The sequence below is a fragment of the Podarcis bocagei genome (genome assembly GCF_964188305.1).
Source record: "Podarcis bocagei genome assembly, chromosome: 10".
Taxonomy (NCBI): domain Eukaryota; kingdom Metazoa; phylum Chordata; class Lepidosauria; order Squamata; family Lacertidae; genus Podarcis; species Podarcis bocagei.
The window spans coordinates 19,246,586-19,273,975 of NC_138135.1; the positions used below are offsets into that span (position 1 = coordinate 19,246,586).

At 47.2% G+C, this 27,390-nt stretch overlaps 2 protein-coding genes across 9 annotated transcripts in view; one reads left to right on the forward strand and one right to left on the reverse strand.

The window, feature by feature from the left end:
* Positions 1–27,390, forward strand: part of LOC308595767 (aldo-keto reductase family 1 member B1-like) — a 319,272-nt gene that overhangs the window by 108,711 nt on the left and 183,171 nt on the right. The gene's annotated exons all lie outside the window — the stretch shown is intronic.
* CALD1 (caldesmon 1) overlaps positions 1–27,390 on the reverse strand; it is a 189,800-nt gene that overhangs the window by 90,528 nt on the left and 71,882 nt on the right. For all 8 annotated transcript variants that reach the window (XR_014012088.1, XM_081209942.1, XM_081209946.1 and 5 more), the window contains exon 2: positions 22,159–22,264. The gene's annotated coding sequence lies outside the window, so the exon portion shown is untranslated. The remainder of the gene's footprint in view (positions 1–22,158; positions 22,265–27,390) is intronic.

Genomic DNA, 27,390 nt, shown 5'->3' on the forward strand with positions numbered 1-27,390 from the left:
CTTCAAAACTCACAGCCCTCCTCATTTTGTGATGCAGTCCTCCAATCAGAAAATGCATACAGACTGTGTATTTTAGACTAAAGTGGGAACAAAAATGCATATATTACTGAAAACAACACAAAAAGCATCCCAACAGGGGAAATTGCTTGCAAAAGTGACTATATTAGGCAAAATAGCGCACACAAAAATGTGCTTCTGGAAATCTAGCAGAATGTAGTAGAAGTTTAGTGCTCATTTCTGTGCTGATAATTCCCATTAAAAAAACACAACCCATTTGCAGCCCTAGAAACCCATATTGTGGGTGCTTTGCTCGCGTAATGAAATATTTGGCAGTATTTTGGCATACCTCACAGTGAATCATAGGGGAACGGAAGCATGCATGAGTGGAAAAGGGTAGGGGAGTGATAACAGGTCCATTGACAATCCTTGTTGTGTCATACCACAACCCACTTTCATGAATGAAATTGAGTGTGATGTGGTGGTTTATCAGTCAAAAACCCACAATGCAAAATGTACTGCATTGCAAAAGGGGCATTCGGAATCAAGACAAAATGGCAGCATCTATCATCCTATCACCCTGCTCAAAAAAAAAGAAAATAAAAAAAGAAACCCCTCCATTTAAAATTGTTCTGGACTGACTTCTCCCTCCGTGTTCCTTTCATGTAACCATGTATGCAGTCCTTACTGTAAACTTGACTATGTTTCCATGTTCATTGAAGATACTGAACTTGTGCACCACATTTTTTTAAAAAAGGATATGTATCCAGCAGCTTGCTTTTTCCCAAATAGAACAGCTCATTTGGGACGCCAGTTAAAATAAACACATTAGCTCATGTGAACATAGAAGTTTTGTTTGAATTCAGCCCATCCCTTCGTTCTTCTGTGTGTGCCTTTAAAGGCTTTCAAGGCATGGCAATCCCAGGCAAAACAGCAACAACAACCCTAAATGCCATTCAACTCGATATAGTTTTACAAGGGCCTGTTTGCTGGAAAACCAGGGCTGTGGAGCAAACTCACTGTGCATTGGGCAAAGCTGGTAAGTTACAAACTCATACTCACCCCCAACCTTCACGTCTGATAAGAGAGAAACCACTTTCAACCCTGGTGGCCTTAGCAATTCCTTTTCTGCTCTGTTGAGAACAGATCTATGCAGCAAATCCAGAATACTGCACAGCAGCCAGATGCACCTTTAGTAATTGTGTAGACTAGGTGACAAGCTACACCTGCTGAAATCCTTCTTCTATCCAGCTATTAAAGCTATTCTATCCTGTCCAGCTATTCTATCCTGTCCAGCTATTCTATCTCTTCTATCCAGCTATTAAAGCTATTCTATCCTATCCAGCTATTCTATCCTGTCTTGCATCTGCCCCCCCCCCCGCTCTTTCCTGACTGTTTTCAGAAAATTCAGTCCGGCTTTATTAATTGAAATTGTAAATCAGCTTTCAAGTGATTTTCCTGAATGGGCTTGTCACTGTGAAACAGACATAAATTTGTGCATATCTGTGGAGATCTTTGGACGCAACACCAAGCCATGGTTTGGCATTCTGTGAGAAAGCACTGAGGAACCTTGGGCTCATCCACACACCTCTCACTTTCCTCCCTGTTATGTACTGAGTTGAATTGGATCCAAAATGCAGCAGTCTGATTGGCCCTAGAACAATAGGATCCAGAATGCAGCAGTCTGATTGGTCCACAGGAACCACCCAATCCAGCTCCAGGTGGAAGTGAATCCGCAACCTGATTCGCCTACAGGTGAATTAGCCAATCACGTGGGGCCCATTGTGTAAATAATGGATATAAACAGACATTCTGGGGGAACTTCCATTCCTCCTCACCACTAAGAGCTGAATAAATCTACTCTTGACTCCGAGTATATTTCACTCCCCATGTTCAACAATATTCCCTCCTGGTTCATAAGCAAGCACTGACCGTCTTCTGTCCATTTGGACAAAACTGTAAACTATGGTTTGTGACAAGTAAGGATTGGAAAGAAGGTATCTTGCCATGCAGGGGAAAAGAAAGAGCCACAGATCACAGGCCCTTCAGTGCACATTCATGTAACAAAAATCCATGGATACGTGTTATGTCTGAACATACCCTATGTATACTGCACTTGACAGCTTGTTGTAATTGCCCTCTCCCACGGCAGCACTAAACCCGCTTCTGGGTTTTTAATTAAAATGCTATATAAAAGCCTTAATCACCTGTGAATGAGCTTGTTTTATGAATGCTTTTATCACTCAGCTGACACCCTCCCTCCTTCTTTCCCTCTCTTTTTCCTCGCATCTTGCAGAACTCTGCGCTAAACAAAACATTAAGGTCATGCGCAAGGACAGTTGCGAGAAGCCAGGAAATGCAAAAGGTAAAATTCCAGCAGGAACACTAATTAATTCAGCTAGCTGCATGCTTTCAGCAGTATATTTTACAAGACAAACAATGATCCTCTGAGCTAACCTTTCACCCAGGGAGGGGGGATTCTGGAAAATAGTAATTCCATGCGATGCAGTCAGCAGCCTACAATATCTTTGAGGACGGGTGTGGGGATTGTTCAGAGTTAGGGTGGCCAGATACAGACAGGGACAAAATTCCTATATAATACTTAGCATTTATAGAGTTCACCAGTACAATCTTGTTGTATGTAAGTACCACTGAGTTCAGCAAGGCTTCAGTTAGCTAGTTCTCTCTCTCTCTCTCTCTCTCTCTCTCTCTCTCTCTCTCTCTCTCTCTCTTTCTCTCATAGAATTGGGAGGGACCATGAGGGACATAGAGTCATAGAGTTTGGCCCAAAGTGAGGCTATACAAATCAGAGTTGTTGTTAAACATATATGCTACCCTTCTGCAGAAAATATTAGGGCAGTTTACACTTTTAAAAATATATTTTTTAATGTTAAAATGGCTGGGGTGGGGAACATGATCAAAATCAGGATACTAAAATCAATACAGTGGTACCTCGGGTTAAGTACTTAATTCGTTCTGGAGGTCCGTTCTTAACCTGAAACTGTTCTTAACCTGAAGCACCACTTTAGCTAATGGGGCCTCCTGCTGCCGCCGCGCCATCGGAGCATGATTTCTGTTCTCATCCTGAAGCAAAGTTTTAATGGCCCTCTCCCACGGCAGTGTGGTGTAGTGGTTAAGAGCGGTAGTCTCGTAATCTGTCTCCGCTCCTCCACATGCAGCTGCTGGGTGACCTTGGGCCAGTCACACTTCTCTGAAGTCTCTCAGCTTCACTCACCTCACAGAGTGTTTGTTGTGGGGGAGGAAGGGAAAGGAGATTGTTAGCCACTTTGAGACTCCTTAAAGGGAGTGAAGGGTGGGATATCAAACCCAAACTCCTCCTCCTCTTCTTCTTCTTAACCCAAGGTACTATTTCTGGGTTAGCAGAGTCTGTAACCTGAAGCGTATGTAACCTGAAGCATATGTAACCCGAGGTACCACTGTACTAAGATCTCATCAGATATTTATTTGGGGGGGGGGATGACTAATAATGCCTTTGTGTAAAATGAATTAACAATGCCTTCATGTGGAATGGAAAAGACAGCAGCGTGAGGCTTATTTGGGCCTTCAGGGGGAGTGTGTAGCTGCCCCATCACCAAGCATCTCCACCACTTGCATGCTTGAGGACGAGGTCTGAAGCACAGATCCTGCTCTATACACAGAGGCTCCCCCTGTGATTTAGAAACGGCATTGTGCATGGTCCTAAATTGTACAAGGAGCCGGCAGAGAGCAGGCTCACCACTTCAGACACTCCCAACCACAAGTATAGTTTTTACTCTTCTAGAATTTTCCAGAAACCCAACTGGAGGACAACCTCAAAGGTATGGACTTGAAGCTCTGGTTGCTGGCAGTCTCAGGGATCCAGAAGCGCGTACCTGGTAGTGGTGATGGTCACAGCAGTGGCTGGGAACCTACCCAGAAAGTATCCTAAAATGCGCCAGAAGGCATGGTGCAGGAATGGGGGGGGGGGGGGAATTTGCTTCCGTTCTCATTTAGAGGCAAACCTATGCAATTCGCCCTTCCTGGACTGTGCAGTCATCTTTCGAGATTCACCCTTCTCCAAAATATTTACCCAACCTCCACTCCAATTCAGGTTTTTCTCCCTCTCTCATAACAACAGAAACTCATGGGTCTGCAATGAAACTGGATGTTGGAAGATTCAGAACAGGTATCATGCAGCACATAGTTAAATGGTGGACCTCCCTCTCACAGGAAGCAGTAAGGACCACTAACTTGGATGGTTTTCAAAGAAGATTAGATGAATTCATAGTGGGCCAGGCTTTTCAATGGCTACTAGCCATGGAGGCAGAGATGCTTCAAAGTACAGTACCAGTCACTGGAAACTGCAGGGGGCGTGCGTGCTCTCGGGCTCAGAAATTGCTTGCGGGTTTCCCACAGGAATCTGGTTAGCCACTGTGAAAACAGGATGCCGGACTAGATGTTCTTATTCTTGTTCTTGTTCTTATGCTTTGATTGATTGATTGATTGATTGATTGATTGACTGACTGACTGATTTACCCTCTGCCTCACAAAGACTTCTGTGCAACTGGAAAACTTGGTGTTCTCCTCCACCAAGACAGACGTTAAAAGCAACAATAGCAACAACAAAATCATCTCAACAATTGGGGATTCTACCTGCTTCCAAATGAAACCACTCTCAGGAGCTTTGCGGATCATTCACGGCTCATGGAAAGCTTTTTCATCTGAGGGGCGTTCGGGAGATTTGTTCTGAAAGCAAACTATTTTACAAGGAAGACCTTTTTTTTGGGGGGGGGTAGGGGATGAAACAGGTGCTGCTAATCAGAGCATAGAGACACACACACATGCATACATATCGAATGCAGACTTACCCGGAAGTCTGAAGGGATACAATCCATCTTGTTGCTCAGAGAACATATGATTCCCCCTTTGCACATTGCAAAATGTTAAAGCAGACAAAAATGATTGTGGAGATGACTAAGCACTCTGAGGGTTATTATTAAAAGTGCCTACAGTTTAAGGGAGTACGACAAGGCTGTATATTGTCTCCCTGCTTATTTAACTTATATGCAGAATTCATCATGCGAAAGGCTGGGCTGGATGAATCCCTAGCCGGAATTAAGATTGCCAGAAGAAATATCAACAACCTCAGATATGCAGATGACACAACCTTGATGGCAGAAAGTGAGGAGGAATTAAAGAACCTTTTAATGAGGGTGAAAGAGGAGAGCGCAAAATATGGTCTGAAGCTCAACATCAAAAAAAAACAACGAAGATCATGGCCACTGGGCCAATCACCTCCTGGCAAATAGAAGGGGAAGAAATAGAGGCAGTGAGAGATTTTACTTTCTTGGGCTCCATGGTCACTGCAGATAGTGAGAGAAGCCACAAAATTAAAAGACGCCTGCTCCTTGGGAGAAAAGCAATGACAAACCTAGACAGCATCTTAAAAAGCAGAGACATCACCTTGCCAACAAAGGTCCGTATAGTTAAAGTTTTGGTTTTCCCAGTAGTGATGTATGGAAGTGGACCATAAAGAAGGCTGATCGCCGAAGAATTGATACTTTTGAATTATGGTGCTGGAAGAAACTCTTGAGAGTCCCATGGACTGCAAGAAGATCAAACCTCTCCATTCTTAAGGAAATCAGCCCTGAGTGCTCACTGGAAGGACAGATCGTGAAGCTGAGGCTCCAAGACTTTGGCCACCTCATGAGAAGAGAAGACTCCCTGGAAAAGACCCTGATGTTGGGGAAGATGGAGGGCACAAGGAGAAGGGGACGACAGAGGACAAGATGGTTGGACAGTGTTCTCGAAGCTACCAGCATGAGTTTGACTAAACTGCAGGAGGCAGTGGAAGACAGAAGTGCCTGGTGTGCTCTGGTCCATGGGGTCACGAAGAGTTGGACACGACTAAACAACAACTACAGTTTAAGATCAGCTTTGCTTCCAATAACTCCAAAGCCAATCACGACAATTGGCTTTCTAAAAAAGAAAAAAAGGCTCAACAACTTAGGGTTGTCCATCTCCAAAAGGTGGGAGTTCATGCACCTCTTTTTCTAGAAAAAAAAGCACTGTGTGTGTGTGTGTCATCTCGGGCCACTTTCAGGTGTGCTCAAAGTCACATCCTGCCCAGCGCCTCCTTGCTCACCTGCCCTGTCCCCTGGGCGCACCTTAGCTTTTTGCATGGACTGAGGACAGCTCCAGCAATGCCCCACACATTAAGTAAAGGTGCCAAAGGGGAAAGGGTAGTTCAGGGAGGAAGCAGGTGGAAAGGAGGTGGTGTCCCTCCTCTGAGGGGAAAGGCACAAAGGAGGTGTTGAGGGAAATTATGAAGAGAATAAATTAGAAAGAGAGATGAATGTGATGTTTGTTTAAAATAATAATATACAGTGGTGCCTCGGGTTACAGACGCTTCAGGTTACAAACTCCGCTAACCCAGAAATAGTACCTCGGGTTAAGAACTTTGCTTCAGGATGAGAACAGAAATCACATGGCGAAGGCCCCATTAGCTAAAGTGGTGCTTCAGGTTAAGAACAGTTTCAGGTTAAGAACGGACCTCCAGAACGAATTAAGTTCTTAACCCGAGGTACCACTGTACTGGGGATAAGAGAATGGGAGAAGACATTAGGAGATTAGGGTTTTTTTTAAAAAAAAAAAAAAGAAGCAGCAGGGAGGGAAAAAAATAAAGTAAAAGCCTTTGGATCAGCAAATTCTGCCTAAAACAGGGAGAATAAGTCACAAAACCTCCAGAGCCAGTATCTGTACTTAGCCTGAGGAAAGTTAAAGTTGTGGGACACTTTGCAACAAGGAAATCACTTTTCTAAAGAGGGAGTAGATATCAATAGAAAGTGATATCTGTAGTTGTGAGCTGATTGTGCCGATCTCCACCTCCACCTGCCATGTTTTTTGTAATTGGCTCTGCCCCTGCACCACCATGGACTCAGCTACATTAGTCAGAAAACAGCATTTGAAATGCATTGTAAACAAACAACACCAGGTGGTGCTGTAGAGCACAAAACTTATCTTTGAGATTTTACATAGGGTTTTTTTCTTTTATTATAACAATTTAATTTATGACTTATTTATAGTGGGGGTTTTCCTGTGTGTACATCCACCCCATGTTGCGATGGGCAGCCCTCAGGAATTTTCATCTCTCTCAAGTGGATCATGGGAATAGAAAGTTTGTGAACCGCTCCTCTATAGCATTAAAATAAGAGGTATTATTTTCTGGTCGCACAGAAACTACAGAAAGAGGTTAAGAGAAATGTCTTCAATGTCTAATGTCCTTTTTCCCATCACTGTAGGTCACCCACTGGCAATGGAATTTATTTCCATGGCTCCAAGGACAAGTAATGGTTCAAAAATAACTTCCTATACTAGAAGAAATTGTGTTTGGCTTTGGCATTCTTTCAGTTTTAATAGCAACTTTAGAAATAACTCAAGAATATGGGCAGACCAAAGCAGCAAACGTAACATAATTCATTTATAGCAAGGGAGACTGAGCATAAACACATGGTTTCATTAGGAGACCATGGCCTATGTTATGTACTGAGTTGAATAGGATCCAAAATGCAGCAGTCTGATTGGTCCTAGAACAATAGGATCCAAAATGCAGCAGTCTGATTGATCCTAGAACAATAGGATTCAGAATGCAGCAGTCTGATTGGTCCTAGAACAATGCAGCAGTCTGATTGGTCCACAGGAGCCACCCAATCCAGCTCCAGGTGGAAGTGAATCCGCAACCTGATTGGCCTACAGGAGAATCCCGGAATCAGCCAATCATGTGCAGCCCATTGTGTAAATAATGTATATGAAGCAGATATTTTGGGGGAACTTTCATTCCTCACTACTATGAGCTGAATAAAGAGCATGAAATCCACACTCGACTCTGAGTATATTTCAGCCTAGATCACACAAATGGCAGATTGCTGATGGGGAGGTAAGGATGAATAGTTCCCCAATAAAATAATAGTAATATCCACCTTCTAAAGAAACTACCCCAGAACTTCCCGATATCCAACAATGCCCTGCTCCCAGAACCAGCGTGATGTCCCCTTCACACAATTCAAGTGGGAAAGGGGCTATTGAGAGGCCCATTTTGAGAATTCACACATTTTTTGCCACAACTTCCTTCATATAGGTGTATTCCTCCGAGAATTGTTGGCATCCGTCTTTCTGAGCATTCGGGGGTGAAGTCAAACGGCTGCGTTAGCAGCACCAAAGTAGCCTCTCCGAGGTGCAAGCCTGGACAGGATGAATGGAGCTCCTGGGCTGCCCAGATGACCAGGCACACACACCCCTCTCAACCTTGTTGATGTGTGCAAAGATAAGCAGAGCAATATGTTTGGCACCAGCTTAGCTGCAGGAGTTGCTAGGAGTGTGCAAGGCCTTAGGGACTCCACTGCAGGTGTTAGGGCCAGGGTAGTACCTCTGGTGAGGGACATATCCTGCTCCTTCTGGGGTCGTTTGTGCACCACTGATCTGAACCTTGCACCAGTGGCTCCTAGAAGCTGTCAGCACACGACAGCAGCCACACCCCTGGGAAACTGCTTCCCTAGAATATTGTTGTGTTCAGTTCAGTCCCTTTCTTGTTTTTCCAATCTTAAATTCAGCTCTCCACATTTCCACATCAATTCCCAATTTTAAAGAAAAGCCATAAGCCTTTCTGTGCAAATTTCTCCTAATAAGAAACTATTTGCCAGGCATTTTGATTAACACACAGTCGTAACTTGGAAGTTGAATGGAGTCCATTCCGGAAGTCCGTTCGGCTACCAAAACATTTGAAAACCAAGTTGCGGCTTCTGATTGGCTGCAGGAAGCTCCTGCAGCCAATCAGAAGCCACGGAAGCCCCGTCGGACGTTCGGGTTCCGAAAGAACATTTGCAAACTGGAACAATCATTTCTGGGTTTGCAGCGTTCGGGCGCCAAAACATCCAAGTTCCAGGGCGTTCAGGATCCAAGGTACGACTGTACATATTTTTGCAAACAATTCCCCCTAACATAATACATTTTTGTTTGTTGTTTTCACTAATATATGCATTTTGACACTCTTTTTCCTCCGGTATGTATTTTTGTACACATTTTTTGGTTGGAGAATTGCACTGCAAAATCTCGAGGACTGACAATGAGGCATGCACCACCAAAAATGGTCTAAACTGAAGTATGAATTAAACGAGACTTTTCAGGAGCAAACGACAGCCTTTCCCACAAGTTCCTCTTCAGCAAAGGCTGTGCTCTTCAGGCATTACAGCAAATTACCCTCAGCTGATGCCCAACAGTCTGAATAAACAAGCCCGCTTCTCTTTATTACATCAGTCGTTTTGCCAACCTAAGCCTTTTTACTGCAGGCCTCATGGTACTGGGAGGTTTGCTTGAAGCTTCAGCATTCATGGTCAGAAACCCCAACTTTTGTTTAAAAAATAAATATGCACACACATAAGAAGTTTCTGAGTCTCGTGGTTTCTTTTTTCTGGAGAAAAGATCAAAAGCATAGCCTGCGTGTACACTAAGGACTAAAGATCAGAAGGCCAATGAAAGGAATCCCAGCATCACTGCCTGCGGAAAGTTTGCTTGCTAAGGAGAGAGGTTTTTAGCGTGGCATAGCCAAGTTGTAATAGTTTTGGGGGTTTTGGTTCTGTTTTGTTCTGCTTGCACACACAGTTCCCCTTTTACATGCATTCTGAGGTGGTGCAATCTCAGGATGACTGTACCATGTCTGTGATGCTTCACAGGCAGATTAGACGAAGGAGGAACGGCTTGAAACAGCTTGACTCTAGAGCATCCAGGATCTAGGAACACAAGAATCTGCCTTATATGGAGTCAGGCCACTGGCCTATGTAGCTCAGCACTATTTACCCAGCGAGCAAATCGTGTGCTCTACCTCTAAGCCACAGCCCTTCCCCAAGATATCCCCAGCAATGGGTAGGTCACTGGAACTGCCTGCATCATGTGACCTTAGGGCAAGTCCTCAAATTACCAACTTCTTAATACTTAGTGGACTGGATATCTCTAAGTTATAAACTCTGAGATTGCCATGTCTATGGTGCAACCTCAGTTGGAATGCTAGGTACACAATTCTGGTCGCCTCCCCTCAGGAGGGATATTGTAGAGTTGGAAAAGGTTCAGGGCAGCCAAAACAATCAAGGGGATGGAGCAACTGCCCTATAAAGGAAAGTTGCAGCATTTGAGGCTTTTTGAAAATTCAAGTAAGAGGTGACATGATAGACATGTATAAAATTATGCATGTTATAGAGAAAGTGGGTAGGAAAAAGTCTTCGCCCCCCCCCCCAAAAAAAACCCTAGAACTCAGGGACATCAAATGAAGATGAATTATGGATGATTCAGGACAGACGAAAAGAAAATACTTCCTCATGCAGCAAATGGAATCTGCTGCCACAAGTTGCAGTGATGTTACCAACTTGGATGGCTTTGAATGGGGATTAGACCTATTCATGGAGGATAAAGTTACCAATGGAGTTTCCAATTCTAGCAACTGACCTCAGTGGGGTTGCCCAACACCACAGAACACACATAGACTCACTAAAACAGGAGTCGCTATAACAGGGTGGCGCTGTGTGTTAAACCACTATGGGCTTGCCGATAGAAAGGTCGGCAGTTCGAATCCCCACAACAGGGTGAGCTCCCGTTGTTCAGTCCCTGCTCCTGCCAACCTAGCAGTTCGAAAGCACGTCAGTGTGCAAGTAGACAAATAGGTACCATTCTGGCGGGAAGGTAAACGGTGTTTCCTTGCGCTGCTCTGGTTTCACCAAAAGCGGCTTACTCATGCTGGCTACATGACCTGGAAAAACTGTCTGTGGAAGCAGACAAACGGCGGCTCCCTCAGCCTTTAAAGCGAGATGAGCGTCGCAACCCCAGAGTCGTTCACGACTGGACTTAATTGTCAGGGATCCCTTTACCTTTACCTTTATAACAGGAGTTGAGGCAGCCTCCTTCCCATTCTCTCCCTGGCTCTGTCCTTCACTTCCTCACTCCTGCTTGCTGTGTGGCACGCATAGAGCCCTGATCAATCACAGCAGCATTGGGGGAGGAATAGAAGACAGGGACAAGGAAGGAACTGCCAGGAGAAGTTGCTGCAGCCTTGGCTTTTGCCACACTGTGCAAAACGTAAATACTAAATGTTCTCTCCTGCTTTGAATCTGGCCATCCTAGCCCTCAGGGAGCCTGAGCTGCAGAGAACGACCTCATAACCTTGATCTAGGTTTGGTTGCCCTCAGGTCTAGCCTGGGCCCTGAAACACAGGAAGACACAGGCTCCTTGCTCCATGGTGGCTGCACAGACTCTTAGCGTTTATAAGTTGCAGAGCCGCAGTGCTCAGCATGGAAGGAGCCAACGGCATCTTTGCCCACCAGAGAGCAAGTGTTGTGAAGGGTCGGACCTTGAAAATCTCTTTTAACCCGCCATCTTTTGAACGGTCGTGAAATGGAACAGCTTGCCTCCCTCACAGAGCCAGAGTGCGCAAGAGGTATTTTGCTTTGTTTTAATTTTGAACGCACGCACTGTCTGTAAGGGGATTCTCCAGCCTGACTAACAGTCAAGATTCATTAGACCCTCTGTGATGGTTTTCTCCGGCTTGCGGGTACGTGATTAATCTCAGATGTTTCTCAGCCTGAGTAAAACCATACTCTGTTGACCCCACCGCAGTACAGTTGGAGGAAGCGGGAGGTGGGTGGGGGTGGGAGAGGGGGGTGGGAGAGAAAAGTAATTTTGACAAAGAAATCTTAAAAATGTATCTCCAGTGTAAGACAGATGCAGAGGATAAAGGAACTCTGGGGGGATTAAAATATTTTGGCTTAATTTAGAAAGAGGCTCCATTCTTGGATGAGCAAAATCGGTCCATTTAGGGTCCTTCTAATCCTATTTGCATATCACAACGAACCTGTCTGAATTATCTCTGCAGAGAACAGAACTGACCTGTGGCATTTTCCTCAACAAAGAAGAGCAAACACATGTATGTGCATATGTATTCCAAACACAACAACCCAGCGGCTGTGCAGTCGTTGTGCTGCATGGTTCATCCTGCTTGGAAACATTTAAGTAGAGGGATTTCAACTCCCTCTAGCAAAGCCTTAAAAGCAAAGGAAGGCAAGGTCTGCTCAGCTCTCCCACACGCTTATCACTTGTGAGCCAAACTGCTGATTATAGGCCTATCATGAGAGGACTAACTTTGTCGAGAAAAAATGCAACCTTTATCTCCTTAAACAGGGCATTTGCTTTGAAGCAGCCCCTTCATTGCCTTTGTTTCTTGTTGGAATGCACTCTGCAAAAACTGTGATGAACCCTAGATAAAGGGTGATGTGGATTAGTGGCTGCAGCATTAGACTAGGAGCCAAACTAGACAGGATGGCGGAAACTTCGTCACTGTCACAGTTATATTGGCTCTGGGACACGAGAACTCAGAATTTCATTGTATCTTTTCCACTCTCCTCAGTTTCAGTTTCCCTATTTGTAAAGCAACACGCCTTATTCCTTTGTAACTCCTTCCAAGGCTGCAGCTGAGTACTACTGTAGTAGCGAAAGAAGCAGAGCTGAAATAATAATTAAGGCATTCCAAAACTGAGCCATCAAAGGCTATGGAATGCTTTAAATGCTGGGTTAAACTTCACCTGACTTCAGGACATTTTACTGCCTGGCTCAGGGAGGGCAGCGTGAACAAAGCACCCCCCCATGCTACGCCCCTGACAAAAGTATAGTGTCCAGATCAAAGGAAATAATAGTGCCACTCTATTCTGCCTTGGTCAGACCACACCTGGAATACTGTGTCCAGTTCTGGGCACCACAATTTAAGAAGGATGTTGGCAAGCCAGAATGTGTGCCAAGGAGGAAGACCAAGATGATCCAGGATTCTGGAAACCAAGCCTTAATAGGAGCGGTTGAAGGAGCTGGTTATGTTTAGCCTGGAAAAGAGGAAACTGAGAGGAGATATGATGGCCATCTTCAAATATCTCAAGGGCTATCACATGGAGGAGGGAACAAGCTTGTTTTCTCCTGCTCTGGAGGGTAGGATTTGAACCAATGGCTTCAAGTTAGAAGAAAGGAGATTCTGACTAAAAATCAGGAAGAACTTCGTGACAGTAAGAACTGTTCAGTAGTGGAACGGACTCCCTCAGGAGGTTGTGGACTCTCCTTCCCTGGAGACTGTTAAGGAAAAGATGGATAGCCATCTGCCATGGATGCTTTAGCTGAGATTCCTGCCTTGCAGGGGGTTGAAATAGATGGTCCTCAGGGTCCCTTCCAATTCTAGAATTCTATGATCCCAGAACTGTGAACAGCTCTATGGTATCCTATTTGGGGTAAGGCAACCAGAACTGTACACAGTAGTCCAAGTGTTCCTGCAAAAGTTTGTAGAAAGGCATAATGGTAGCTCACAGTTTTATTCTTAATCCCTGTTGAAGACAAAATGATGGATTAGATAAACTGTTAATCCAATCCAGCAAGGCAATGATTGGGTCCTTGATAAGAGCATCTGGGCATCCATGTCCAAGACAGGACTTGATTTGCCTTTATCTGATACTTGGCTCAGACCACCTCTATTTGACCAATAAGTATATAGTGGCCCTCAGGGCCGTCTTAACCGTTGGCGCTAGGGGTGCACAGCACCCGGGTGCTGGGCTCTCAGGGGGGCTAGGCCGAGAGTCTGGGGCCGAGTGTTGGAGTCCAGGGAAGAGCCGTCAACAGCCGAGCGAAGCAGATCCTATCGGAGTGCCGCAGGCAGCTCTTCCTTAGACTCCACCTCACATCCCCGAACTCACGCTGAGCCACCGCTCGGCTGTCAGCTCTTGCCTGCATGGTGGCTGTTTCGGCTGTGCGCACCATGCCCGGAGCACCGTGTAACATTGTGAGTGCTGCACAACACATCCTGTTGTGTGCGCCAAGCTGCGGGTTCCTTTGCTGGCTTTTCCACTGTCAGCGCACGCTCCCAGCGCCACCCAAGGTGGGGTGCCAGCACAGAATGACGGGGAATGCAAGTGGCAGCAGAGGAAACATCTCCGGATGGGATCCCCCATGCGCCAACAGTGCCAACGGCAGCAACAAAACCCGACGAACAGGAGCATGGGGATCACCTCCGGAGAACTTTCCTCTGCTGCCGCTTGCATTCCCCGTCGTTCTGCGCTGGCACCCCACACTGGGCGGATCTGGGAGCGTGCACCGACAGCGGAAAAGCCAGCAAAGGAACCCGCAGCTCGGTGCACACAACAGGATGCATCGGGCAGCACTTACAATGTTGCACGGCGCGCCAGGCGCTGCGCATGCAGCCAAAACAGTTAGCCGCCATGCAGCTGGGGGGGGGGAGGCAGCGGGCGGACAGTGTAGCAACCCCCGTTGCTTGGCGCTGTGAGTCCCTGTGTCCTGCAACCATTCTAAAGGTAAACATCTATTTCCTAAAACAAAAGGTCAACAACTTTGGGGGTTCCCTCCCTTAAAAAAAGGTCGACAATTCTGGGCAACCTAGGGGGCGCCGGGCAGATCTTTTTACCCCAGCACAGCATATGCTTAAGATGGCCCTGGCAGGTTTTCTGACAATGTTGTCTACTATCTCACTGTATTCTCATTCCATGAAGTTGCTCTTAGAATCATAGAATCATAGAGTTGGAATAGACCACAAGGGCCATCGAGTCCAACCCCCTGCCAAGCAGGAAACACCATCAGAGCACTCCTGACATATGGTTGTCAAGCCTCTGCTTAAAGACCTCCAAAGAAGGAGACTCCACCACACTCCTTGGCAGCAAATTCCACTGTCAAACAGCTCTTACTGTCAGGAAGTTCTTCCTAATGTTTAGGTGGAATCTTCTTTCTTGTAGTTTGGATCCATTGCTCCGTGTCCGCTTCTCTGGAGCAGCAGAAAACAACCTTTCTCCCTCCTCTATGTGACATCCCCTTATATATTTGAACATGGCTATCATATCACCCCTTAACCTACTCTTCTCCAGGCTAAACATGCCCAGCTCCCTTAGCCGTTCCTCATAAGGCATCGTTTCCAGGCCTTTGACCATTCATTTAGAATAAATGTTATTTTAAAGAAGATTAATAAATGCAGAGTTCCAAAAGCACACATATAACAGAATTCCTGCCACTAACTCTTCCTGCTCTGTGCTGAGAAAGAAGACGGGCAAATCCTGACCACTAGGGCATTCTGCTCTCCGCCTCTGAATTCCTGTGACCGGCAGGACCAACCAAGCTTGGAGTGTTTACGTCACGTTTTTAAAATCCATTAAAAATGTGGATTTGTGGTCAGTTTGCATGCTCTGGATGTTGTACATGGATCTTTTGTTTGTTGACATACGCCGCCCCGCTCTCCACCCTGAACCATTTATGAAAACAAGATGTTGAGGCATTCTGGATTTCTTGGCAAAACTCATTTAAATAAGCATCTCACATAATTTCAGAAGCAGAGGTCAGGGGCAAAGGAGGCATGGCCCCATGTGTCATAAGGCAGGTTGTCCCAATTTCCCACAATGTGGAAGGGTGGGGTCAATTTAAGGTGCAGCACAAGGGAAGCAAAGAGGGGGCAATCAACTTTCCTCTGCAAATGATGTCCCCCCCCAAAAAAAAAACCTCCACCACCCTCCAGCCATCTCCCACTGGGGGTTACTGTATTTTTTGCTCTATAAGAAGCACTTTTTCCCTCCTAAAAAGTAAGGGGAAATGTGTGTGCGTCTTATGGAGCGAATGCAGGCTGTGCAGCTATCCCAGAAACCGGAACAGCAAGAGGGATCGCTGCGCAACAAAAGCAGCAATCCCTCTTGCTGTTCTGGCTTCTGGGATTCAGAATATTTTTTTCTTGTTTTCCTTCTCCAAAAACTAGGTGCGTCTTATGGTCTGGTGCATCTTATAGAGCAAAAAATACGGTACTTCTAGGCTCAGTACCCCACTGGGATAAAAAGGAGCTGAAACGAAGTGGTTTCTGGGGAGGAGAGGAAACATGGGCAGTGGAAGTTTTCGGCACCTCTCCCAATTCAAGTCATTGATGATGATAATGATGATGATGATAATTTATTACTTATAAGAATCATAGAATCATAGAGTTGGAAAAGACCACAAGGGCCATCGAGTCCAACCCCCTGCCAAGCAGGAAACACCATCAGAGCACTCCTGACATATGGTTGTCAAGCCTCTGCTTAAATAAGCTACCCATCTGGCTGAGTTTCCCCAGCCACTCTGGGCAGTTCCCAACAAAAGGATGAGAAGCTGCAACGACGCCTCTACGCTAAGAAGGACCTAACGTTCCAGGTCGCTCTGGAGGAGGCCCTGGCAACAGAAGCTGCTGAGAGGTCGACGTAAGAGGCACGGCCGAGCCTGCCATCCCAACCGAGGGTCCACCACGAAGACCTCACCGACGACTCAGGATCCGACAGGGAGGAGGTGCACCGAGTACAGCAGCGCACTCAAGCAGCGCACAGACCACAGCTGCCTCGACGAGAAGGAGGAAACTGCGCAAGCTGCAGGGAGAGTCACGAGAGGAGGACCTGCCGTTTCCGCAACGCAGAGTGCAGGCAGTGCAGAAAATCGGGACACATCGCCCGGGTGTGTCGGGCTCGGCTCACCCGACACCAGGCATCAGATGACCAACCCAAGAGCCCCAGGTCCTGGGGCCCAACGCACCAAGGCAACTCGACGGAGCTCACGGACTGCCAGGTATACCAGTTGCCCCACCCCAACGTAGAGAAAATTTATGCAGAGGTACAGATAGAGGGGGCTCCATGCCACATGGAGCTTGACACGGGTTCAACTCTATCCATAATCTCGGCAAGGACCTTAAGGAAACTGTGTCCTACTGGGGGTCCCAAACTCAGGCCGGCCCCATTCACCCTACGGGACTTCCAGAAACGTAAGGTCCCCACAATGGGGGTGGGGACCTTCAGGGTGCAATACCGAGGGCGGACGCAGCAACTGGACTTGCTTGTGGTCAAGGGCCCCTACATTAGCTTACTGGGATTGGCATGGTTTGGACCACTGGGGCTAGCTGTCACCACACTAGCTTACAAGTGGACGTGGACGCCATATGCAAGGAATTTCCAGGGGTTTTCGATGGGAAATTGGGACAGTATACGCCCCCCCCCCATTGCGCTACAGCTTGACCCCGCAGTACGACCGGTCAGGCTCAAGGCCCGCCGGGTCCCGTTCGCCTTGAAACCCCGTATAGACGAGGAATTGGACCGACTCATGGAGCAAGGAGTGCTGGAGCCGGTGCCTAATGCCCCCTGGGAAACCCCAATCGTCACTCCCGTCAAGCCTAATGGTTCGGTCCGTATCTGCGCAGACTACAAATGTACCATAAACAAGGCCCTCACGGCCCACGCATACCCAGTGCCAGTGGTCAGCCATGTCCTTGCCACCCTGGCTGGGTCGAAAATTTTTGGCAAGCTGGACTTGGCCCAAGCATATCAACAGCTGCCAGTAGATGAGGCCACAGCAGAGGCACAGACGATTGTGACGCACAGAGGAGCGTTCAGGGTAAAGCGGCTGCAATTCGGGGTCAGCGTGGCACCAGGCATATTCCAGAATCTAATGGACTCTCTCCTTAAAGGGATTCCTGGCCTCACCCCCTTCTTCGATGATGTGTTGATTGCCGGGCCCACACCAGAGGAGTTTGAGGACCGCCTTCGCACTGTTCTGCACCGTTTCCAGACGGCGGGTCTCAAGGTGAAGCGGGAAAAATGTCTACTAGGAGTGTCTCAGGTGGACTTTCTGGGATTTATGGTGGACGCAGAAGGGGTCCACCCGACTGGGGACAAGGTACGGGCCATTTGTGATGCCCCAGCGCCCAAGAGCAAGACTGAACTTCAGGCCTTCTTGGGACTATTGAACTTTTACCATTCCTTCCTTCCCCATAAGGCGGCAGTAGCGGAGCCCCTACACAGACTCCTGGACAAGCGGGCCCCTTGGGTGTGGGGCCAGCGCCAGGAGGCCGCATTCCAGGCAGTCAAGGACTTGCTTGTCTCAAACTCTGTCTTGGCACACTTCGACGAGAGGCTGCCGGTGGTGCTAGCATGCGACGCCTCACCCTATGGCATTGGCGCTGTCCTGGGGCACCAACTCCCGGATGGAAGAGAGGTACCGGTGGCGTACTTTTCCCAGACACTCAACGCAACCGAGCGGAACTACTCGCAAATCGACAAGGAGGGTCTGGCAATCGTGAAGGGAGTAAAAAAATTCCATGATTTCTTGTACGGGCGGCCCTTCACCGTGGTGACTGACCACAAGCCGTTGCTTGGCTTGTTTGCTCCCGAAAAGCAGACCCCCCAAGTGCTGTCTCCTCGCGTCCTCAGGTGGTCAATTTTCCTTGCCAGCTACCAGTATGCACTGATTCACCGACCTGGGAAGGCGATGGGCCATGCGGGCGCCCTCAGCAGGCTACCACTACCGGAAACAGGCCCCGACCCAGCACCTGCACAAGAGGTTATGAGCCTGGAGCTGCTTCCCGACCGCCCCATTCAGGCACAAGAAGTTGCACACCATTCCAAGAAAGATAGGGTCATCTCCCGGGTCCTGGACTGGGTGTGGAGGGGATGGCCCAGCAGCAGCCCCGGGCCAGAATTCGCCGGCTACACAACCCGCAAACATGAACTGTAGGCCCACAAGGGGTGCCTGTTATGGGGAAGCAGAGTCGTTGTTCCCCAGCCCCTCCGCAAAAGGGTCCTCACAGCCCTACACGAGACACATCCAGGGGTAGTAAGAATGAAGGCCCTTGCCAGGAGTTATGTGTGGTGGCCGGGGATCGATGGAGAGATAGAGGCCTGGGTCAAACACTGCCAGGCCTGCCAAGAATCCCGCCCAGATCCCCCAAGGGCCCCAGTCCAGTCCTGGGAGTCCGCCCGAGCACCATGGTCACGCCTGCATGTGGATTTCGCTGGCCCCTTTCAGGGGAAAACATTCTTCATAGTGGTGGACTCCTACACCAAATGGCTGGAAATCGCACTGGTACCGTCCACTTCCACGTCCGCAGCCATCCGGGTACTACGCAGGCTGTTTGCAACCCACGGGCTCCCTGACACTCTCGTCTCAGACAACGGGACTGCATTTACGTCAGGAGAATTCCAAACCTTCACAGCGCAGAACACCATCCGCCACATCCGTTCGGCGCCATTCCACCCTGCCACCAATGGCCAAGCAGAACGCATGGTGCGGACCACCAAGGACACCCTTCGCCGCATGACGGAAGGGGATTGGGAGTACCGCCTTGCCACATTCCTCCTAGCACAGCACAGCACCCCCAGCTCAACGACTGGCCGGAGCCCTGCTGAACTACTAATGGGTCGGCGCCTTGCAATCAGATTGGACCGCCTTCACCCCGATAGAGCTCAGGATGAGGTAGTGGTGGGGGAAGGCAGGAACCCCCGGACCTTCGAGGCCCAGGACCCAGTGTACGCAAAGAATTTTGGGGCAGGCCCAGCATGGGTACCCGCCACAGTCACCAGGGTCACTGGCCCCGTGTTGTACGAGGTGCTGACGGATGGGGGGCAATGCTGGCGCCGCCACTGCGACCAGATACGGCGACGATTCCCAGGAGAAAACCAGGAGGAGGAAAGGTCAGAGGAGTCCCAAGGGAACAGAGGGGCAGAGAGGCCCATAGACCAGGAGGGGCCAGCAGGAGAGGCAGAATCAGTAAATACAGAGAGGACCCGCGAGGCCGAAAGGACACCGGAACCAGAACCACGACTGAGCGAGCCGGTTGCGCCAGACCAAACAGGCCCATCACAGCCAGCATCCTTGGAACACGAGCCAGAACCTGAACCCCGGACCAGGGAACACCACAGGCCGCAACGCACACGTAGGCCGCCGGCGTACCTCGAGGACTATGAATGTGACCTCCCGGGCAGGACTGGAACTTAGAGAGGAGGGGTGTTATGTACTGAGTGGAATAGGATCCAAACTGCAGCAGTCTGATTGGTCCTAGAACAATAGGATCCAAAATGCAGTAGTCTGATTGGTCCTAGAACAATAGGATTCAGAATGCAGCAGTCTGATTGGTCCTAGAACAATGCAGCAGTATGATTGGTTGGCAGGAACCACCCAATCCTGCTCCAGATAGAAGTGAATCCACAACCTGATTGGCTTACAGTAGAATTCCGGAATTAGCCAATCATGTGCAGCCCATTGTGTAAATAATGTATATAAAGCAGATACTGTGAGGGGACTTTCATTCATTCCTCCTCACCACTATGAGCTGAATAAAGAGCATGAAATCACTTTGCGACTCTGAGTATATTTCAGTCCCAGTGGCCACTCCCAGTCACCAGTCTAGCTGCCGCATTCTGGATTAATTGCAGTTTCCGAGTCACCTTCAAAGGTAGCCCCATGTAGAGTGTGTTGCAGTAGTCCAAGCGGGAGATAACCAGAGCATGCACTACTCAGGCGAGACAGTCCATGGGCAGGGAGGGTCTCAGTCGATGTACCAGATAGAGCACTGGGAACTCCATTTCCCAGGCTTCACCAAAGCAAGGAACACTTTTGAGTAGCACTCATGCCTTAAAAATTAGGCCTCTGAAGCTGCTGAAGTCCTCTGTTCCACTGGATTCCCTTCTTCATCATAAGTGTAGATCTGGGGAAAGAAAGGGGCTTGGCGGCAAGGAAGACTGATGGAATGACTTCAGCCAGCATTGCTGGAGCTGGGGGGAAGCCCATTACAAACCAGAGAAGCAACATAGCTCACAGATAGAGCTTCTGCCTTGCAGACAGAAGATTCCAGGTTCAATCCCCAGCACCTCCAGGCCAGGCTAGGAATTGTCTTGCTGTCTGGAACCCTAGAAAGTCACTGCCAGTCAGTGAAGGTAACACTGATCTAGATAGACCAGTGGCTCCAACTCAACTTCCTATGCTAGGCTCAAATGTCGGGGGGGGGGGTGTTGGGCTTGCTGGGGGGGGTGTTTTGGAGACACATAGGCCATTCTGAATTTCAGTGCCACCACAAAACACGAAGCACCATTTAAACTGATTGTGGATCTATACACATGAGATGCTCATAAATGACTAGAATAATATATATCTTATTAATGCAAGTAGGTGTCCCAAGCACATGATGCCAGCATGCAGGAAGTCAAACAATGGGGAAACAGTGAAGCACACAACCATCATTTGCAAACTGATAGTGGTGCTTATCTTCTGTGACGGGGGTAATCAAGATTGTTGGATTTCAACACCCAGCATTCCTGGCCATTGGCCGTGTTGGCTGCAGCTGACTGGAGCTGGAGGCCCACAAAATCTAGAGGGCACCACATTGACCATCCCTGTCCTATGATCAAACCTTGTATTCCAGACCCCACAATTCTGCACCTGACTACACTTAACACTCCTAAGGAAGGCTAAAATGTTTCGCCCAAGGCTCAGATATTTGAAAAAAAGCTTAGACCATCTTCAACGAAAGGTGCTATTTAAGCTATGTGCCTCTTTTGCCTGACAGCGGAGCAGCTGGTATCGTAACGTCACGTTTCATTTGAATCATGCCTGTTTCAAGCGTCAGTCTTGCTTTGAATCAAACTTCTCAAGGTTAGCTTAATGGTGGATGATGCATGACAGCTTTTCTCATCCCCAGAAAACAGCTTCAAAAGACCCAACAAGTGAATCTTTTATAATAATGAAGTGGGAATCTTAATAATGCGGTGAAAATCCTCTGTTCTCTTTTGATTATAATGCTGACTTTTCCAATCTTAAGTTCGGGTTTTCACATTTCTACAACAGTTTGCAATTATTAAAAAGTCCTCATGAAAATTCATCAGCATTTTAGTGCAGATTTCCACTAATATACACAATTATATACAATTTTACATGCTAATTTCACTAATATATGTATATTTATGCATAGTATGTGCATTTTGGTACACGTTACTGGAGAACAGCACTGCAAAACTTAGAGAAGTGTGGATTTTGAAGACTGTTCCCAGTTGATCTATTGTTCCAGAAAGAGCAAATTAGGTAGGTTCACCTTTAAATGCAAATGAAATAAAAATTTCTCCTGATTTGTAGTCCAAAGTATCTGGAGAGCACCAGGTTGATGAAAGTGGGCTCCACTTGTACTCATTAAGCAGAGTACAAACACCCATGAAAGGTCAGTTTTCCTACAACGGTTTGTTGCAGCTGCATTGTGTTTTTAAGTAAGAAAAATGAGAAGGTATCAAAACAACAGTGCAAAAGTAGCACAAATTTCAAAAGGTCATCCATCATACTCACATCGACTCAGCTGGGCAAGCACGTCAAAGCTGGTCAGTCGCGTGTCAAAGACTGAAGGCTTGAGGTTAGATGACAGAGATGGCTCTGTAGCCTGAGTAGGCTATCGCTGTGGAAAGAAAAGGATTCAAGAGGTGAAGGATGCAGTCCACACAGAGCATTTCTGTGTTATTGCACAACTCCGTTGAAGAGGGACGAAAGCAACATAACACTCGTTTTACATTCAGGAACTTTTGCAGAACAGACTTACTCCGGCAGCTGCAATATAGACACAGGCTCCCCACACATAAGAGTGTGCAGGTGTGCAAGATTTCTCTTCACAGAAGAGAAGCCATAATAATAATAATAATAATAATAATAATAATAATAATAATAATAATAATAATATTTTATTATTTATACCCCACCCACTCTGGGCAGCTTCCAACAAAATATTAAAATACAATAGTCCTTCAGATATTAAAAGCTTCCCTAAACAGGGCTGCCTTCAGATGTCTTGTTTTTTCCTTTGACATCTGATGGGAGGATGTTCCACAGGGCGGGCGCTGCTACCAAGAAGGCCCTCTGCCTGGTTCCCTGTAACTTCGCTTCTCACAGTGAGGGAACCACCAGCAGGCCCTCAGAGGTGGACTTCAGTGTCCGGGCAGAACGATGGGGATGGAGACGCTCCTTCAGGTATACTGGACTGAGGCCGTTTAGGGCTTTAAATAAGGAGGACTTTGGCTTATACACACCATTTAAATTGCACACATGGACAAAGTGCAAACCACTACAAAAACCACCAAAGTCAGGTGAGAAACAATAGCAAGAGAAGCACCCTTCTCTTTTCCTGTCACCCAAAACCCTTTTCCAAAATAGGGTGGCCATGTCTCTCTTTTTTACAAGATGTAAGTGGCAACATTGGTCCAAACCAAGATCTTCATTTCTGCTGATGTCAACTTAATCTGACCTCCAGTGACTAGACTGGCCATGATCCAGTTCCTGACAGTAAATCTGGGCTGTGAAGGATGGCAAGAATTGTGACCCCTTAACCCAATCACCCCCACATGTCCTTCAAGCTCTGAGAACAGGAAGAAGATATCTCAGAGGCCTTGAACTACCTGCTATTGGCAGCTAGCCTTTCTGGAAGAAAGTGCTCACCTTTCCTGCCAAACCTCTGCACAATACCAACCTGAGCAGCTTCCCCATCCCTTTCATCTCCTCATCGGCTCCAACAGCCAAAGGACCGCAGCTACTGCTTTGACAAGGATGTTGCTTATTCAAGTCAGCTTACTTTTGTTAAAAGATTTTGCTATTTCCTCTCAGCCAGAAAGATTAGGAGCTGTTTATGGTCATGGGTAATTTGAAGAAAAACAATTAAGTGAATTATGGCTACTGACTTGGGATCTCACCGCAGTTAAAACTGAGCAGCTTTTTTGGTGCACTTCTAATTTTAAAACATCGTGGAACTCGGTCTTAGGCTTGCACACTCCTCCCATGCCTGCATAAAGTTTTTTGGTGTGATTCCAGCCCTATGTGCCTTTAACAAAAAGCCTTGCCACAGGGAGCACTGGTCCTGTGGAGGCAGTTTCCAGTGGGCTCCACATGAAAGGCATATCGTCCAAATCGAGCCTTAGTCAAAACAGCCTATGCATCTCTTTGCAAATCTTCACATCTAGGAATGACACAGGCCATTGGAGAGAGGCGTTTCTGCAACAGAATACCCCTGCCGGAGCAATCCGTTTACTGCTGTTAATAAAAATTACTTACTTCACTGCATTTCCCTAGACATTCCGTTTGCCGTCTAGCTTCAAAAGCTCTGCTACCAAGAGCTCTAATGACAGCAGGATGTGGAGTTCATTGTGCCTTTCTGGAAAAGCTGAAGAAGTGCTTTTTCGGGGGTTTTCCTATCCAAGTTTTAATATGTGCACAGAATTAGTGCCATAAGGAGACAGGAAATAGCTGTTGGGACAAGAGGCAAATAGAAACTGACTCATTCGAAGCATCGCTTGGCAGCCGCTCACACTACCCTAGCTGGCAGAGACCAGAATTACTTCAAAATGGAGAGGCAGAGCAGTTACTAAAAATGAAGATGAATCTCTTTTGCAAGACATTTTGGGGGTTTTTTTGTTCTTATATTTGACCATAAAGGAGTGTGGAATTGGTTGGGTATTACATAGGAAATGTTAGCAGTGTTAACATGGGCTGTGATATATCTCTGTGTTTACAAATCTTGGGATGGAAGGAAGCACTGTTTTCCATTTCACAGTGTGTTGCAGCACTGTTTCCAACCGGCTGCAGTTCGCCTTCTCCCCAAAGCTACATTATTCATTTCACTCGCTAATGTAGCAAAATTGCATAAATTACATAATTAATTACATAAATTGTGTGATTCATGTTGTCATTACATTATTCCATTCCGTTCATTTCAATGTGAAAGAAACACAATGCAAAAGCAGGGAGGATCACATAATCAATTGCATATTTTCAGACTGAAAACAACAGCTGCAGAAAACACCAATCATATTTGCTGAATTGATTTCCATTTTGGTCATGGAGAAAATAAGCAGACACCGGCAATTTCTGCTCCCGTTTCAGCTTACCTTGGAATTCTCCCACACCCCTAAAACACACTCATCTTACTAATTGCTGGCACCCACCTATCTCAGGAGAAAATGGAAGAGTGCACCAAACTTTTGGAGATTTACAGCACCTGCTGTGGCTGTAGAGACCAATACAAGAGAGACATGTTTCGTTACAGCTGGGGCAGATGAAGGCATCAGTTGTGCTGATGCAAGTGTAAAGTAAAGGTAAAGGTACCCCTGCCCGTACGGGCCAGTCTTGACAGACTCTAGGGTTGTGCGCCCATCTCACTCAAGAGGCCGGGGACCAGCGCTGTCCAGAGACACTTCCGAGTCACGTGGCCAGCGTGACATCGCTGCTCTGGCGAGCCAGAGCCACACACGGAAACGCCGTTTACCTTTCCGCTAGTAAGCGGTCCCTATTTATCTACTTGCACCCGGGGGTGCTTTCAAACTGCTAGGTTGGCAGGCGCTGGGACCGAGCAACAGGAGCGCAACCTGCTGCGGGGATTCGAACTGCCGACCTTTCGATCGGCAAGCCCTAGGCGCTAAGGCTTTTACCCACAGCGCCACCCGCGTCCCTTGATGCAAGTGTACTATGGCATTTATGCTTTCTGCCTTCCTCCCGGCAGTCATTCCTCCCCTGGTCACTGCTGTGGATACATGATCTGACTTGATTGCCTCCAGGTGCTGCAGCCGTCTGCAAGGGATTGCCACATGGCAGATTTAATGTTCCCAGCCTGGCTGAACAGGCTGCTCTTTGAATGGACGAACACACAGGATCAGTATGTGAAATCTTTGGGAAAGTTGCCCAGGCTCCAGCACCCTGTGTAGCCCTCTTTGGTGCCAATTACTTTCCTGAATCCCTCATACTGGATGCCTTACAGCTGCCATTTTAACTTCCCAGTAGGCTCCATCCTCAGAGCATCTCCTCTCTGGGCCATTGTAATTTGAGTACAGTGGTACCTTGGTTCTCAAACTTAATCCATTCCAGGAGTCTGTTCGACTCCTGAAACTGGTAAAAAACCATGGCACGGCTTCCTATTGGCTGCAGGAGCTTCCTGCACTCAAGCTTTGGACGTTCGGCTTCCAAAAAAGTCCGCAAACAGGAACACTTACTTCCAGGTTTGTGGCGTTCAGGAGCGGATTTGTTCAGCAACTAAGCCGTTCAGGAACCAAGGTTTCACTGTCCTGGGGCTGGGTAGAGATATAGCCACAAATGCTGTGGTAATGCAAGCTAAAATCTTTGCGACACAGACAAAATATAACCACAGGTAGCCTCAGGGTTACCTCCAAGTTTTTGGGGCCCCTCAGAGTGCCCCAGTGGCAGCCGCTGCCCTGCAGTCCATGCCAAGCACTATGGAGCCACCATTTTAATTCCCCACAATGCCCCATACTAAACGGGCAGCTCAGACCTCGCCACCTAATGGATCAGCTGCAGGATTCATTGGTGAGCTCCGCTAAGGTCCTGGAGTCCCCAAGAGCTGCCTGGGGAAGCAACAGCTGAAGCCAGCCTGCATAACCCAAAACATTTAATATTGCATTACCCCTTAGTGAACAATTGGTCAGCTGTACTGCTAAATAAATGGGAGGCAATGTGAATATATATATATATATATATATATGTAACACATACAGGCTCAGTGCAAATAATGACAGAAATCAGCAAGGGAAAACCAACCAATGAGCTGCTATGATGGAAGAATAGCAGCTGGGAAAACTGAGGTCAACTCAGCTCTGTTATTTTTTAATTAAAAATAAACACTGCATTTGCCATAAGGGGATTGGTTAGCATTCCATCTTGGAGGGAAGGGAAGGGTGAGGGTTTTGTGTGTGTTTTTTTGTTTCATATTATTCTTATCGAAAATTGTGCAGAGCGCACCCCGCACTCATAAAGCTAGGTGAGCATGCAATATAACATACAACAGACTCCTTTCATGCAGGGCACTTCAGAAACACCACTGCACGGGAGTCCATTTCCCTCCTGTGGACCATACATAATACTTCCAATCAATACTGCATTCCTCTATACCCACAAATAGTTTACTTATGATGTGAATTTTCGCTTGTTGTTCCCTTCTGTTTGTCGGCCTTTGATTGATTATCTCAGGAAATAATAATCAGGAAATATATCAGGAAACAGACTCTTTTCGTCAAACTGAATGAGTGGCAAAGGATTCTTTGGCTCCATCCGCACTATACATTTAAATCAGTATCGCACCACTTTAAACAGCCGTGTCTTCCCCCAAAGGGTTCTGGGAACACTAGTTTGTTAAGGGTGCTGTGAGTTGCTAGGAAGCCCCTTATTCCCCATCACAGAGCTACAGTTCCCAGCATTCCCTGGGAAGAGCCACTGATTGTTAAACCTCTCTAGGAATTATGGTCCTGGGATGGGAATAGGGGTCTCTTAGCAAGCAGCTCTCAGCCCCCTTAACAAACCACATTTCCCAGGATTCTTTGGGGGGAAAGACATGACCATTTAAAGTGATATGATACTGCTTTAGATGTATGGCGCAGATGGGGCCTTTGTCTCTCTGCCTTGTAGGGCAAAAGAGTGTGAGACGGGCACTGCAAAAACATAGCCAGATGCCTCAATATGACTGTGACAGATGCTTAAAACCAGCCAATTTCCCCCTCTTTGTCTGCAGGAAACACAAATAGTATTAGCTATTTA